This window comes from Cuculus canorus, chromosome 1 (genome assembly GCF_017976375.1).
Source record: "Cuculus canorus isolate bCucCan1 chromosome 1, bCucCan1.pri, whole genome shotgun sequence".
Lineage (NCBI taxonomy): Eukaryota > Metazoa > Chordata > Aves > Cuculiformes > Cuculidae > Cuculus > Cuculus canorus.
In genome coordinates this window covers 42,845,100-42,860,531 of record NC_071401.1, presented here as the reverse complement: position 1 = coordinate 42,860,531, position 15,432 = coordinate 42,845,100, and the positions used below count along the sequence as shown (strand labels likewise).

General features: G+C 44.2%; 1 protein-coding gene and 1 long non-coding RNA gene across 7 annotated transcripts in view; one reads left to right on the top strand and one right to left on the bottom strand.

Annotated features, from left to right (window-relative positions):
* Nucleotides 1-1,496: 1,496 nt before the first annotated feature.
* LOC128851754 (uncharacterized) lies at nucleotides 1,497-10,199 on the bottom strand. Its single transcript, XR_008449180.1, has 4 exons — nucleotides 9,715-10,199; nucleotides 7,364-7,390; nucleotides 2,128-2,242; nucleotides 1,497-1,640 (listed from the first exon to the last, which is right to left on the bottom strand). It is a non-coding gene; the product is annotated as an uncharacterized LOC128851754 (long non-coding RNA).
* The window catches only part of KLF12 (KLF transcription factor 12), a 243,007-nt gene continuing 236,258 nt past the window's right edge, over nucleotides 8,684-15,432 (top strand). For 5 of the 6 annotated variants that reach the window (XM_054062957.1, XM_054062941.1, XM_054062948.1 and 2 more), the window contains exon 1: nucleotides 8,684-8,815. The gene's annotated coding sequence lies outside the window, so the exon portion shown is untranslated. Of the gene's footprint in view, nucleotides 8,816-8,860; nucleotides 9,000-15,432 lie in introns of those variants that run through there. The other variant, XM_054062932.1, reaches the window with a different exon arrangement.

Genomic DNA, 15,432 nt, shown 5'->3' with positions numbered 1-15,432 from the left:
AGGGCACTCTCCACATGAGCCCCCGACTCCACAATGCGCTTTCAAACCTCCACCCATCACAGCTAGGATTTATTCATGTCTCGGTTGCAGAGGCAGGTTGCCCTCCTAGTTCCAGCACGTAAAAAAAGAGGAGTAGGTGTCCCTGATGCTGGGGCTGTGAGATGGTGATGCCTTGCAGTCAGCCCCAGTTCCTAATAGTGCTTTAAAAATGAAAAGAAAGCTTGTTCAGAGAAAAAAATCCCGCAGACTTAAGGAAAAGGAGCGAGCTGCCTTTTCTCTCTACCCCATGACTGGCCTCAAGCTCCGGTGTGTTTCCATGGAGGCTGTTGCTGTCACTGCATGGCTCACGCTAGAGTGTCACACTGGATGGGAGCCAGCTCAAAAGAAAAAAAAGTGAGTTTTTAAGAGGTAATGTGGTAAATGTTCTCAGTCTGGCTACCAATATGTGCTGTCTAGCCTGAGGCGCGCAGCACATATGGGTGAAGCTACTGAAGTTTGGTACTTTTAACTTCTTGAGTCACTTTTTACAAAACCAAAGGAGACACATTAGACTAATTGAGGAGAAAAGAAAAAAAGACAGGTAAGCCAGGGCTGAGGCATCTGATCTCAGCAGACTGCCACCACCCACTTCTCCATTCTTATTCTGGGGCTTACAGGCTTTTCCGCATACCGGGGGGATTTTCACTGCTGCAAAATGACAGAGTGGGTAGCTTTTTGCTGCAGCAGACGGCTGGGGCAGCAAAGCACCCTAGCCATGCTGACAGTGCCCAGGCAGGTAACGGTGTCCAGGGCAGTGGCAGATGTTGGCATTTGGGCCACCTGCTTGGGGCAGCTGTATTGCTAGCCCTGCTTTCCCACTCTGCTGGAGTAAGCAGCCTGGCTCCAGCTCCTCCTTCCTTCATGGAAAATTCACTTTTACCACCACTGATCAGGCTTGAACGAGCGCTGGCTGCTCCGCAGAGAATTTGGTCATCACATTTAGGCTTTTTTGAATATAAGTGATGTCTGCTCTTTGGAAATCTGCTTCTCTCTCACTTACAGTCTTTCAAGATGCTTCAGCAGTCATTTTGCAGTGTGCCCCTGGGCTTCTGGGAGAGCATCACAACCTCCTCCTCTTTTTCCCATCTGTCAGCTTGGTAGTGACAATAGGGCAGACTGGAGTTTCTTTCAGATAATTCGATTTCTATGGTTAACATTTGCCAAGTGCTCAACCATTTGTAAAATTCATGTCATCGGTTGTCATTAGAAAGAGAATTGATAACTGGTATTTACTGAGCTTTGCAGTTGCTCAAATGAATTAGTTCTCTTAGTTCAAAAAACCAAAAAACACACAAACAAGCCCAGATATTAAGCAAGCAATTGCTACAATATGATGCTTAGGTTTTTCAGCTGTTAGATTGATACCCAGTGGCACAACTATGGCTAATAATCTGTGAAATTCCCCATTTAAAAACCCTACAACTAATTAAAGAAAAAAATAATTTACTCATCTGAAATGTGATATGTACAACTGTGTCCAGATGAAGCCTCTTAATGCTTGTGAATCATCATTCGATCCAGAAAACATATGATCCAGAAGTCACCATGACCAAGGATATGTGCATGATGCCCAGGTGCAACCTCAGGCATTTCGAGGCAACCTAATGAAGTAACAGAAGGGTTAAAAACAAACATTTCCAATATATCGCATTTCCAGTCTGATTCTGAATCCTTTCCATTCTTAAGGCTGGTACCAGAAAAGCCAAGTTGTGTGGCCTTGAAATCAAAACAAAAGTTATCAACATTATTGTCTTAATAATACAAGAAGGTTTCTGGAAGACAGGGTGGAAGATGAGAGAGGAGGAATGTTCTCTGAGTAAAGAAAAAGCATGTAAGTGCTTATTTGCTTGGAGGTTTATTCTTTTGTGATTTATTTAACACTTCCACAGAGAACAAAGAACCTTGCTGAATTAAAAACAACTGGGAAGAAACAGAATTTCTTGAAAATATTTGTTATACCTAAAACCTGTCAAGACAATCATCAAAGACTGCTATGATAATACTGCAAAGAAGAAATCCCAAGTGTTTTGGCTGCCTACTAGGTACAAAATCAGATCCATGCCCAGCTGAAGGTATTCCTTTGCTAACCTTCCTGCAGGATGCTTCTCAGTCCTGTGCACAAAACCCAACCATTTCTGAAACATTTCTTCTGGCTTTGAAGCTGCTTCTCCAGGTCTTCCATGTGCAGAACTTATTTGGTAGCCTATGAAATGCATGCACAGGGAACAAATTAGATATCACCAATTTTAGAGAAACACAATGGAGTGCCGAATAACCAGGAGCTACAGAGAACACAACACAGTGAGAATTACAAGGAAAATTTGGAAAGATTGTCCCTCACTATGTCTCTATCTTACCAAAAGAGATGCATGTTCATATAAGAATAAAGTACCCCTCCTTTTATAAAGCATTTTTTAAGACATCCTTTTTTTTTATATTTTTTTTTTGTCACCTAAACAACCGAACACCACAGTATTTAATATGAGGAACTAAGATAATGGAATTGAACATGGAGCTTAAAATGATGTAAGAAATTTTCTTAGGGTGATGTTTAGGTCCATAAATTCAGCCACAAACTACAGAGTTTTGAAGTGAAAGTCTAGAGCAACCCATTCCGTTCCTGGACATCGTATTGACACAATGTCCAGAGCTAGGAAATGCTTGTTTCCATTCTTTCATACAAAAACATTAACCAAATATCAGAGAGATGCAAAACCCAAAACCCCTTTCTTTCCCAGAATGTGTTCCTTGATGACTTCCTATTCCTTATTAACTTCTGTCAATGTTGGTTTATACTAAATAAGGAATGTTCCCTCCTGTTCTTCTGCCTTCCTGGATAAGATCATAACCCTTCAAGGGCTCTTGCTAAAAGAAGGAAAATTTAAAAAACAGATTTAAAAAGTAGTACATGATCTCAGTCCAAGGTAATAGAAAGGGCACAGAGCTTTCAGATCGAGGGAGTGACGTATCAGTACTGTGCAGCCCCACTTTCCTAGAATATGTGCCTTGGCAACATTGCTAGTCTAAATCTGCAAATTGAATATTTTGATTTCTGTCCCTGGAGAAAAACATGCACCTATTATATTGGATTATAATTTTCCTCTTTTATGCAGTGTAACTGAATTATTCTTCATTATATATGTTATTATATCTGAGAGGCTACATTGTGTACACTAATACTGCCATTTATGCACCAAGATAGGTTGGTTTTGTTGTGTTTTTTTTTAAGGAGAGTGAGCTGAAGGGAAGAAGATTTTCTGATCATCTGTCTAAGAACAAACAATTGGTTTATACAAAGGACACAAAAAATTACAAATGTGGTGTAAAACTACAATTTTCATGCCCAAGGAATATTACTGCTGATATTTGAGTGAGTCACATGAAATACAATAGTGCTACATGTCCATTGTACTTGAACGTTTCAGATTGACCATTTTGGTTATTGGCCATGTAGAAGTTGACTATAAAGCCTAACATTTGATGGTGAAGGACTGACCATGTTGAAATACTTCATAAGTAGATTTAAAGAAACAGAAGCTGACATCCTTGCCCCCAAAAGTTTACAACCTCAAGGCTGACAGCGGCTGCATGCAAAGCTTGCATATTCATGTTGAATTTAACACAAATTTGAGTGGAGAAGGAGCGGAGGAAGCACTTGGCAGTTGATCAAAGGCTGAATTGAAAGACAGCAACCATACCTGAAAGTCTGTATTTGCTGATGTGGTCAATTGTTTGGCAAAAAAACCCCAACCTTTTACGTGCCTCTATCCAAAAGGGAAGGCTTGTGAGAAGAATTAGTAACACAACCCCTCAACTGCAGGTATTTGAATTGATTATCTGTCAACCCAAAGGTTTCCCTAAGTTCAGCAAATGAACACAATCTGTCTTCTAAAATATAACATGTAATTTGTTAAAGCTTTTGTTTAACCATGCATCCCAAATAAAAACGCATTTAGTTTTGGGGTTGGGTAGTAAAGTTAATTTTTTTTTTTTTGTTTGAGTTAGAAAATTGAATACAAGATGAAATGGAATAAACAATAGATAACTTAAGACTGATTTTTTTTGTAACTGGTGTTAATTTAAATGACAAAATCTCTCAATATTCAGTACATTACTGATTCATTTCAGATGTATCTTTACGCTTTTCAGGCTCTCATTGTTAAGATATGCTATTGATTTTCTGTTTTCTTTTGTTCTGAGGTTCCAGTGTGCTCTCTGCTGGTGATGCCATTCCCCATTTTGAAAAATGATTGATTCCTTATGACTAAATTTAAAAAAATAACAAACAAGAGCTGAAACATGTTTAAGTTAAAGGTAGTAGTTGATAAATTTCTTTCAAGAGTTATTTATTTGCACATTTGCTGGATTAGGATCTAAGACAAAACACAAATCGGGCAATAGATATTGGGGAAGAATGGTGAAGAAAAACCTGTTACCAGTGGAGGACAAACACAGGCTAGGTGAGAGGCTGAGGAACATTATATGAAGATTTTGCAGGACCTCCTTTTTAGCAAGTTTTAGGAAAATCCGTTAGAAGAACAGCTACAGGAAGACAGGAAAGAGCCATCTGGACAATAAATGATGGGACTTGGTAAAAGTGAATTGGTGGTACTGCTTTGTAGGCAATATGGCAGAAGCGGAGAAGGATTATGGAAAAAGTCTAAAATGTGCACGTAAACACACTTGTCGAGCTTATGAAAAAAAAAAGTAACCAAAAATGTTCTGTGGGGCCAATTTGTTCTCCTGGCTTACAAAAGTATGGTTTCCTATTTTTTTAACTGTATATGGCAATACACTGTTAAGTTTCCTGTTTCAAAATGTAACCCTTGTTTCTGAAAAACTGGCACATTGTAAAGTTCCATTGATTAATGGGACATGTGAATAAAGTTCCTTCTTTCAAGAGAAAAAAATTAAGAAAAAAGGACTTTCTAAATCTTTAGAAATACTAAATGTTTTTGAAGTATTTCTGTGTTAAAAGGTAAGCCTGAACAATTTCAAATAGATGGTGCATGCTCAGCTTTGTTAAGCAAGATGAGAATGGAAACCAAGGGGTCAGGTATACGGGGTGAGCCAAGACGATGATTTAGTAGGACAGTTTTCCCATAAAAGTATGTGATTGAGAACTACATTTCTCTATAAATCTGTGATATATATCAAATACTAATGTGTAATATCCCTACTTCTGTATCAAACTATTGATATATAATCATGTAATATGTTTCTCCTGTGAATGTAGCTACATATTTTTTGCTTTAGATACTGCCCTGCAAATTCATGCATATGGGTAATAGTTCTCAGTAGCAGGCAATAGACCATGTAAACAGCCAACGTAGCACATAATGAAGCTCACAGAGAACAAATTTTATCACTAAATGTCAGTCTGCCAACCCCACTTCTAGATGATTTCCTTAGATATATTAGATAAATGAATAAAATATTTCTAAGTATGACAAAAATAAATATTAAGGTTTTTAAATATTTTATCTGAAATTCAATGGAAATGAGTTTCATCTGTGTCTTGGTGCATGGCAACGTGTATAACATGATGCTTCTCTGTTACGCACCTTACCACACTGTCTACATGCAATCTTCTTCCCACTATCACTATTCATTTTTCATGTGCCAAGTATTCATTAATCCTTTAACCTCAGAAGGTAGAAAACAGTTTTTCTCTGCAGAACACTCAGTGCTGGGAAGCCGTTGCTCCCTGTTCCAAATGTTAAGAAGGATGAATGTTAATACTCGTGTTTCTTATTGATGAATCTGAGTATAAGCTACCAATCTACCCAGGGAATGTTTCCAGTGGTGTTCTATGGTAGCCAGCTTCCTAGGGGACTGCATATTTTATCTTTTGAAACAAGTGTTACAACGTTAACTTTTGACTTGGGTAAAATCTTCTGAAATCTAATGAATCACATGTGTAACTTAGAGGGAGTTGTTGGAACGGTTCTGTATCTAAAGTAATAATATAAGACATTATGTTGCCTGGATCATTGGACTCTATTTTAACTCTATGCTTTCTTTTCTCCAAAGGAAATGATTACACTAGAGGCAAAACTATAACAGCAAAATCATGCCTAACCCCCTTCATAGCCTGTGGAAATACACACTTACATAGAGTTCAAGGAACTTACATTTATATTCATTTTAACACTTCCTATTCTTATTTTGCCTTTTATTTTATTTTTTTAAATCTTGTGGAGGTAAATGCAGGGACAAATAGTGAGGGGGCTATGTTACCTGAAACATTTATTTCAAAGGCAGCAGAGGACCCATTACAGGGAGAACACATGAAAAGATGCATAGATCTATCTCAGAGGGTTGGCACGAAATCCTCTAAGGGAACAATCATTGGTTCTTGTCCATCTGGCTTCCTCAGTAAATACTGTGTAGAGCAGTAAATATTAGTTTGTATTTACTGAAAGTAATAGCATTTTAGCAGCAATTATTTACCTGGGCTCAGCCTGGCTTTCTGTGTAAACACACCAGCTACAGAGGCTCTTACAAACACACTCACACAATGGGCCAACCTACTAGAGAAGGGATACCTCTTTTTGCATTTTATTCACCAAATCATTGTTATGAGTGGGACCCTCTGGAGCTGTTGAGCTGAACTTGAATTTGTGGAGGATGAGGGGTGGGGACTCAAAGAGCTTGCCATTTTCTACCTGTTCTGGCTATGACTTTTGCCAGGGTCCAGCACGGCACCCTGACTATTCACAGGGCCATTATACTTCCTTTAATTGATTCTTTCCCCCTCAAACATTGTCCAGAAACTACCCTCTGAGCAGCCAGGGCTCAGGGCTGGTCAAAGCTCACCTGCACTCTGGCCATGCCATGTTTACTTCAAGCAACAGGAACCGTGGAGGAGGAGGCAGACAACACCCACACCAGCTTTACTTCAACAAAAGGCTCTCCAAGGCAAGGGAACCTCTAGGTAATCTGTCAGGCCAGCTTAATGTATGTGACACTGGTCAGGCATGAGCCAGGATCATTCCACCAGAATATTTCACTGTGGAAGCATGTATGTGTAAGAATGCTTTCGAAAAGAAATAAAAATTTGCTTCTTAAAGCAAAACTCTCAGGGTTCACTTTGCCTAAGATTTTAAAGTTCTTCCTTTAAATCATCCATGTGATAAAAAGAGTTTATGTTTTAAATGAGCTTTAAGACTGTGGGATCTGTTTTTGCTGTGTGTTGTTACTAAAGCCTTTACAACCCATAGCTGCAGCCTTTAGGTGTGAAATATCTCCCCATAAAGCAAGTTCACACTTCGCAGAGGTGCGACTCAGACTTACTCGCCGACCTCCATGCAAAAAAACTCACCTTCCATGCCTCTCACAAGCACAGCGTCTGTGTGGAAGAGAGAGAAAACCAGCCAGGTTTACAGATCCTGGTAGCACCCAGGGACAGGCAGTGAAGGCACCTCAACACCCCATCCTCCTCCCTCACGGTCCCCCTGATGCTCCCCAGAGTGGCATCGTGTCTGTCCCCATTTAATGCCATCCACCGGGGGTCCCCTCAGTGACCCCACCACCCTGTGTGTCACTCCCCCTAGGGTCCCCTCAGTGTCCCCATCGCCCTGTCTGTCAACTCCCTGGGGTCTCCTCGGTGTCCCCATCGCCCCAAGTATCACCCCCTCTGGCGTCCCCTCAGTGTCCACATCACCCCGTGTGTCACCCCCTCCAGGGTCCCCTCAGTGTCCCCATTGCTCCGTGTGTCACCCCCACCAGGGTCCCCTCAGTGTCCCCATCGCCCCGTGTGTCATCGTCCCCGAGGGTCCCCTAGCATCGCCACCGCCCCTGCATCGTGCTCCCCCCGGGGGTGCCCTCAGCGCTCCCATCACCTTGTCCCTTGTCCCCCTAGGGGCTCCCCTTAGTGCCACCACCTTGTCCCACCTCCCATCAGCGTCCCCATCGCCCTGGTGTGTCATCGCCCCCGACGGTCCTCTTAGCATCGCCATCGCCTTGCGTCGTGCTCCCCCCGCCATCGCCTTGTCCCCACAGGGGATCCCCTTAGTGCCACCACCTTGTCCCCATTGCCTTGACCCCTAGCCTCGAGGATCCCCTTAGTGCCACCACCGTCCCACCTCCCCTCAACGCCGCCATCGCCCTGAACCCCCCAGCGGTTCCCCTTGGTGCCGCTACCGCCCAACCTTCCCTCAGCGACCCCACTGCCTTGTCCCCCGCTCCCCCCAGTGGGTCCCCTCAATGCTGCCACCGCCCTTGCGTCGCGCGCCCCCCCCCCCCCGGGGTCCCCTCTCAGCACCGTCACCGCCCTGTGTCGTGCTCCCCCCCTGCGCCCCCACCGTCTTGTCCCTTGTCCCCTCAGGGGCTCCCCTTAGTGCCACTACCACCACCCCACCATCTTGCCCCCCCTCCCCTCAATGCCCCATGGCCCCGCGCGCCACCCCCTCGCTTCCCCTCATCGCCCCCCGTGCCGGTGCCCTCCCGGGGCTCCTCCCCGCCCCCGGCCCCGCCCTGCCCCCCCCCCCCGCGCCCGGGCGTTCCCATCCCATCCCCGCGGGGCGGGGGCGCGGCACCCCTTCTCCCCCCCTCCCCTCCGCCCGCTGGGGGCGGGGCCGCGCCGCGTGCCAGCGACGCCACCGGCGCCCGCGGCGGCCGGAGCGAAGGGGGGTGGGGGGGGGTGCGGGAACGGGGGGCGAAGGGGGTGGCGAGCGCCGGCGGTGGGGCTCAGACCCTTTGTGTGGGAGAGACCCCGGTGGGGCGGCGAGGCGGCGCCGGGAGCCTCCACCCACGGCCCCATCATGTGATGCGGGTAAGTCGGCGGCGGAGCGGGTCCCCGCGCTGCCCCCATTCATTCCGCGGCGGCCGGTGGTTCCGCCGTGTGTGTGTGTGTGTGTATGTATGTGTGTGTGTGTGTGAGTGTGACACTGCCCGGACAGACAGAGAGCGGGGACCCCGTGTCGGGGGGAGGAAACACTTTCTCCGCTTCTGCTCAGGTCTGTGCCGATTCCCTTGCTTAGCAGAATAAACGTCTATTTTTTTTTCTTCTTATTATTATTATTTTTCATTATTTTTTCTTATTATTTTTATTATTATTTTTTTCCTTGTTATTACTATTTCTCCTGCTGCCGTCCCAATCTCTTAAAAGAAATCATTATTAATTCTCGCTCCAAATACTGAAGTTAAATAATTTTTAAGCCAAACGCGGGGGCAAGGCACCCTCTCCCTTCCCCCAGCTTAACGCCGGTGCCTTCCCCCCCCCGCATCCCTCCCGGTGCCCCGGCGTGTGTGTGTGTGTGTGTCCGTGGGTCTGTCTGTGCGTCCCTGTGTCTGTCTGTATGTCCGTGTGTCTGTCTGTGCCTCCCTCGCCGCCGGCCCGAACTTTTCCCTCAACTTTTCCCGCAGAGGTTTTATTTTGGGGGTTGGGGGATGGGGGGGGTTGGAAATGGTGGGAAAAAAATAAAAGAAGCGGAGGAGGGGGAATAAAAGCTAAGGGAGGAGGGATGAGCAGGGAGCTCCCGGCCCTTTGTGCTGCCGTCCCCAGTGCCCCTGCGCCTGGAGGGGGGTGGGAAAAAATTAATACCTCAAATAAATTAAAATAAATATACGATAAACATAAAACCCCGGAGCGTAAAGCTGTATGGGGGAAAAAAACCGGAGTGTAATGCTATATGAGGGGGGGAAAAAAACCCGAGTGTAATGCTGTATTACCTTCTACAAAAATTAATTATCTTCTATAAAATAAATACTTGCTCTTCCAGAAGTCGCCCGGCGTTGCTTCAGGAGCAAAGCTCTGGTATGTTGGAAGCGTGTGCCCACGGTGGCAGTGGGAGATGCATTCCCCATGGCATTGGTTTCATCATGTGAAGCCCACTGAAAGCAGCCGGGGAAATGCACTGGGATGAAATTTGGGCTTCTATCCGACCATTAGGGTGGTGCGGGATTTTGGGGGAGGTGGATAGGAGCAGCCAGCTGGTTTTATTTTATGTTCCAACCCGCCCCCCGCCATGGTTTGCAGGGATGCGATGCTCCGCTCCAGTTTGGATCTTGGTGTGGCATTTGCTCCCGCAAAGGGGCTTGCAGGGAAAATAGCTGTTCGGGCGCTTAGGGAGCAGGTACGAGCAGTTTGGTAGGAGGCACCAAAGAGAACTTCACTTGCGTTGGGGTTTATTTCAAGCTTGTAAAAATCCTGCTAGCTTTTGACAGTCCCCCTCCCCCTGAGTAAGTAAACCGATTTATTTTTTTTAATTATCCACCATGAAATAAATGATATTCTTCTCCCACGGTGTTTTTTTTTGCTTTTCCCTTTTTGTCTCGCCACGGCAGGTAGACATTCGTAGCAACTTTGTGAGGCTGCTTTATATAGCGCTGGCATATGGGCTCCATTTTCTGCTTTCTGGTTGGTCTCCAACTCTGAAATGTAGAGGAACAGCAAAGTGGTCTTAGTGTGGGATTAGTAACTGTGCTGAATAGGTCACAGATGGGGCGATAGGAGCATTTTATTAATGACGTAAGGCTGCATAAACCCAGTCTGCTTCTTTTTTTTTTTTTTAAAAATATAAAATTTGTGCTGGGGGAGGGGGAGTATCTTTCTGATGGGACGTAATCAACTTCAAACCGCTGTCTGCGAGCTGGCGTGTCACCTATCATCATCAACCGACCATGCATAGCGAAGGAAACATTGCATGCAGATTTTTTTTCTATTTTTGAATGCTTTTTATTTTTTTCCCCTCCCCGTGCTGCCTGAAGCTTTGGCAGCCACCGCGACGCTGCTGCCGGCGGGTGCCTGAGCTAGAGCCTGGCGGGATGACATCACCCCCTCAGCACCCGGGGAGCAGCACCCATGCGCACCCCTCCCCGGGCCAGCATCCCCACCTGCTTGCCCCTGACGTGTCTGGAACAGCAGTGGTGGTATTTTCCTTCTTTTTTTTTCCCCTTTTATTATTTTTTTCCCCTTTTCTTTTCCTATGTCTGGTACCTGGAACTGAGAGGGAGGCAGTCTGGGAAGTACTTGTTTTTGGCAAACATTTAAATTAGGATTTACAGCTTTACGTGGTGACTTGGGATTTTTTCCCCCCTCTTTTTTTCTGAGTTTTTTTCAGATTTTTTCTGAGTAGTCAATAGCATTTAAAGAGAACTGAGAAAAATCATATTTTATCTTTTATCCCCCAGCTGTGGGGAAAAAGAGGCTTTTTGAGGAGGAGAAGTGCAATGGGGCGTTGTATGAGTGATTGGATGAGTGCTTGCATGTGTGCAGGAGGGGCTCAAAGGAGTTTAGAATGTGGAGATAACTGTTTGTTTTCTGCTTCTGATAGTGAGGGCATATCAAACGTGAAGAAGTTGTGATGGGAAATGAGGTATTTTAAATTATTTTTGTTTCCCAGCAGTACTTAGTGGCAATATTTCCAGGCCTTCCTGAATTCTCTTGTAGAAAAACCTTTGCTGTTTTTTCCCAAGAAGAGCCCAGGAAGACTGTGTATAACAACTTTAAAAATAAACTTTAAGATTCCAGGACAGGCTAATCGTGGAGTTCTCTGCCAGCTGTTTCTGTGGGGATGAGCCAGACCTGAATGTGAGCAAAAAGTACGGTGGGGCTGAACCAGCTTATCCTCACCAGGGAGACATGAGAGTGAGGTCAGCAAAGGACTTGGGCTGAAGTGCCTTGTGGTAGCCACTGTGTTCCTCTTAAAATCGTAGAATGGTTTGGGTTGGAAGGGAGAGATCATCCAGTTCCGATGCCCCTGCCATGAGCAGGGACACCTTCCACTAGGTCAGGTTGATCATAGTCTCAAAGCTCTTCACCTGGACCAAAGTGATGAGTGATGGTACTCATCATAATTAAACAGAAACACAGGCCATATGTTTGAGGAAAGTGGGTGATGCCTCTCCTGAGTGTTTGGGGAGATCTCTACCGTGCCACAGGGTTGTAGAAGGTGTGTGTAATTTGGGGCAGGTTTGGACACTGAAAGGGTGTCCTGTTGTTAAGATTTTGAGTGGCTTATCAGATAAAGGGACAGTGTATGCCTTTTCTCATCCTGGTGTTTGTGATACCCGCCTATGCTAGACTTCCCAAAGTTGTGCTGTAGCCTCCATCCTTCAGGCTGCTGGATCAGCTCTGCAAGCCTTGTGTGGCTGCTGGCATCTCTTGTTGGGATGGCCAACCTCTCATTACTACAAGGTTGACTTTGACCAAATCTTCGTCTGAATCAAGTTAAATATGAGACTGTGAATGAGATGTTTGTTCATCGATAAAGCAGGGGAAATACTTATTTTCACCAAAGTGTTTTGTTTATGGCTTTTGAAAGACTGTATCTTGCTTTATTTTGTTGGAGGATTGTGGTTTGCCTTTAGTTGGTGTAACTATGAAATGAAACAAAAAAATAATTTATTGAAATGGAAATTTCATTTTTAGAAAAGCTGAAATGGATGCAGCACTGAGACTTTGACCTTCTCAGCTCTTGACTAGTGGTTGTTTACTACAGCTGCAGCTGTGTGTCTTTGAAAGAGAAGGAGTTGCAAACACAAGCATGCTCACTTTCCCCAGCAAGAGGAGAACAGATAATGAGCAGGCTGGTTCGAAGTGAGATGTAAAGAGAGTATTGAGCAGTCAAGTTGTGGCTTTTCCTTACCTTTTGTGCAAGGTGCCCTGTGCTCTATCTGTAGTACAAGTTTTGAGTCTTGTAAGTAGAACTATGAAAGCTTGAAATGACTACGCTTCCTATGCAGTGGAAAAGAAATTAATTATTTTAAATTAAATACATGCTTATGCCAGAAAAGAGAAATGGTTTTGCACTGTAGTACTAAGGACACATTGTTTATCAGTGGAAAAAGCTCCATGTAACCTTACCCTGTGTTCAACATCTGAACTTTAGACAGGCCTTTTGCTTCAACTGAATGATTTTTTTTAAGTCTGTTCTAAATGCAAAAAAAAAAAAAAAAAAAAAAAGCAACAAGAGGGTTCAGTGTCAAAATGATTGTCGATTGTTTCAGTTTGTAGCTGAGCATAGAGCTATGTTGACAAACTTGACTGGAACCTTGACTAGATCTGATATATGTTTGTGCAGAAGTGGGTAAATCTGGAGCACTATGAGGACAATTGCGCAGTCTCTTTTGGTTTACACATCCAAGAAAAAAACCCCAACATTGTGCTAGTGGTGCTGTGTTTGCATTTGGAAGCTCTTTTCTGTGCAGAAGGTCTGCGTGGACTTGGTGCCCTAAACGCTGTGAACTTTCTCACACTTCTGCAAAGTTTGGTGTGACTGGTAGGTTTGAAGTTTTTCTGAGTCCATGTTTGTTCCCAAGCAATAACTGCAGTACAAAAACAGGTTGAGTGTTCTTTGTAACTTTATTTACCTTTTAGTGACAGAGAATTCTTAAAATAATACTGGGAAACAGAAGGAAGAGGAAAAATGAACATGGCTTTGCCAAAAAGTCAGTGTATCTATGCTGTATGTAACACTGGGCTTGTATGGACTTTCTTGAGTTCAGTGTAAAATCTTGTGGTATTGATGAGAAAGCATCGTCTAGTCTTTGGTCTAAACCAAAATCAAATTACAGTATACAAATATTTTTTTTTTTTTGCATTTATGTCTTCTGCAGAATGTGTTTTGATTTGGAGAAGAGAACTTTAAATTATGGTGTGCCTTGGTCCTATAACTATTTTTGTCATTTCCTGCATTTTTGGGAAGGGATGGTGGCATAAGCCATCCCAGTGTTTCTCAACTGAAGTGTATGGTAAAACTTGGGAATGAGTACATGAAGGCATGTGAAATATAGTCAGGGATCATATGCTTCATACTGACCGTGTTTTTTTGTGCGCTCTCCATCTCTACACATCAGCTCCTGTGTCAGAGGAGCCCCTTCAGCTGCAGGGACAAGGGTAGAATGGAATCATAGAATCCTTAAGGTTGGAAAAGACCTCAAAAGGTCATCAGGTCCAAACGTCAGTTGAATACCACTGTGCCTGCTAGACCATTTCCTGATGTGCCGCATCTACATGTATTTTTTAACACCTCCACGGATGTTGACTCCACTACTTCTCTGGGAAGCCTCTTCCAAGGCTTCACAACGCTTTTGGAGAAGAATTTTTTCCTAATATCTGATCTAAACCTCCCCTGCTGCAGTTTGAGGCCATTTCCTCTCATCCTGTAACTTGTTACCTGGGAGACGAGACCGGCACCCACCTCACTACAACCTCCTTTCAGGTAATTGTAAAGAGTGGCAAGTTCTCCACTGAGCCTGTTGTTCTTCAGGATAAACATCTTCAGTTCCCTCAGCCAGTCCTCGCAAGACTTGTGCTCCAGACCCTTCACCAGCTTAGTTGCTGTTGTTTGGACATGCTCCAGCCCATCAATGTCCTACTTGTACTGAGGGTCCCAAAACTGAACACAGGTCTTGAGGTGTGGCCTCAGGATAGACTTGTCTAGGTGTTGGCTTGCTGATTGTTCTTTTTTAAAATTTTTTTTGAAGTTCAGTAAAATCACAAAGATGTAAAAGCTAAGATGTATCACTACCAAAATTGTGTGCTGGGATCAAGGGAGATCCCATGATTCAAGACTGTTAAACATGTATGCTCAGTGATACTGACTAAGGTTTGCCAAGACTGCTGCACAGTGGCATTCCCTACCCTCTGAACGCAATCCTAGACAAGTCTGTATTTTTTTTAATCTCCTGGTTTGTTTATTTGTTCATAGATTATTAGTTTTTTTTTCTAAAAAAAATGTCCTCATGCAATGATGATTATACTTTCATGATGCACTGGTAGTGCTGACGTAGACAGGCTTGAGAGTTGCAGTGCAGACCAGCACTGCTTGAGTTAAGGAATGTCTGGTTAGCAGTAGCAAGCTTTTGTCCTCTCTGTGAACCAGCCTCCAGGATGGGACTGAATCAAGTTTGCTCTTTGCTAATGGCTGGCACTGTATTTGCTACATAGAAGAGTAATGATGGGACTAAAAAAACCCCAGCTTTGTTCCTGGCTGTGGAGTGAGCGTGTTCGCATCATTTAAATGTAGAACAATCAAATGCATGACCTTGGACATCAGTGCCACAAAGGGGACAATTAATCAGATCATGTATCGTGTCGGGAGACCTGAGTTTTGGTCTTGGTTTTGTCAGACATCACCTAGGACAACCACTTTGTTACCCTCACTGTAAGGTGGGAAGAAATGGCCCTCATTCCTAATTAGTGTAGGCGGTTGTCCAGTGGTCAGAGCTGTGAAGAGATCGAGGTTATGAATGCTGGCGCTGATTCTTCTGCTGACTACATAAATAGTTTCCTTTTTTCTATCTTGGCCAAAAAGGGCTTTGCTCCTGGTGGTGTAGCATCTCTTTTCTGGAGTATCATAGATCTCTGATTGCAGTGCAGGAAGCACAGTGATGCTGGCTAGCCGCATTGGTCCAAGTGATGTGCTGAGCTCAAGCTGGCTGGAA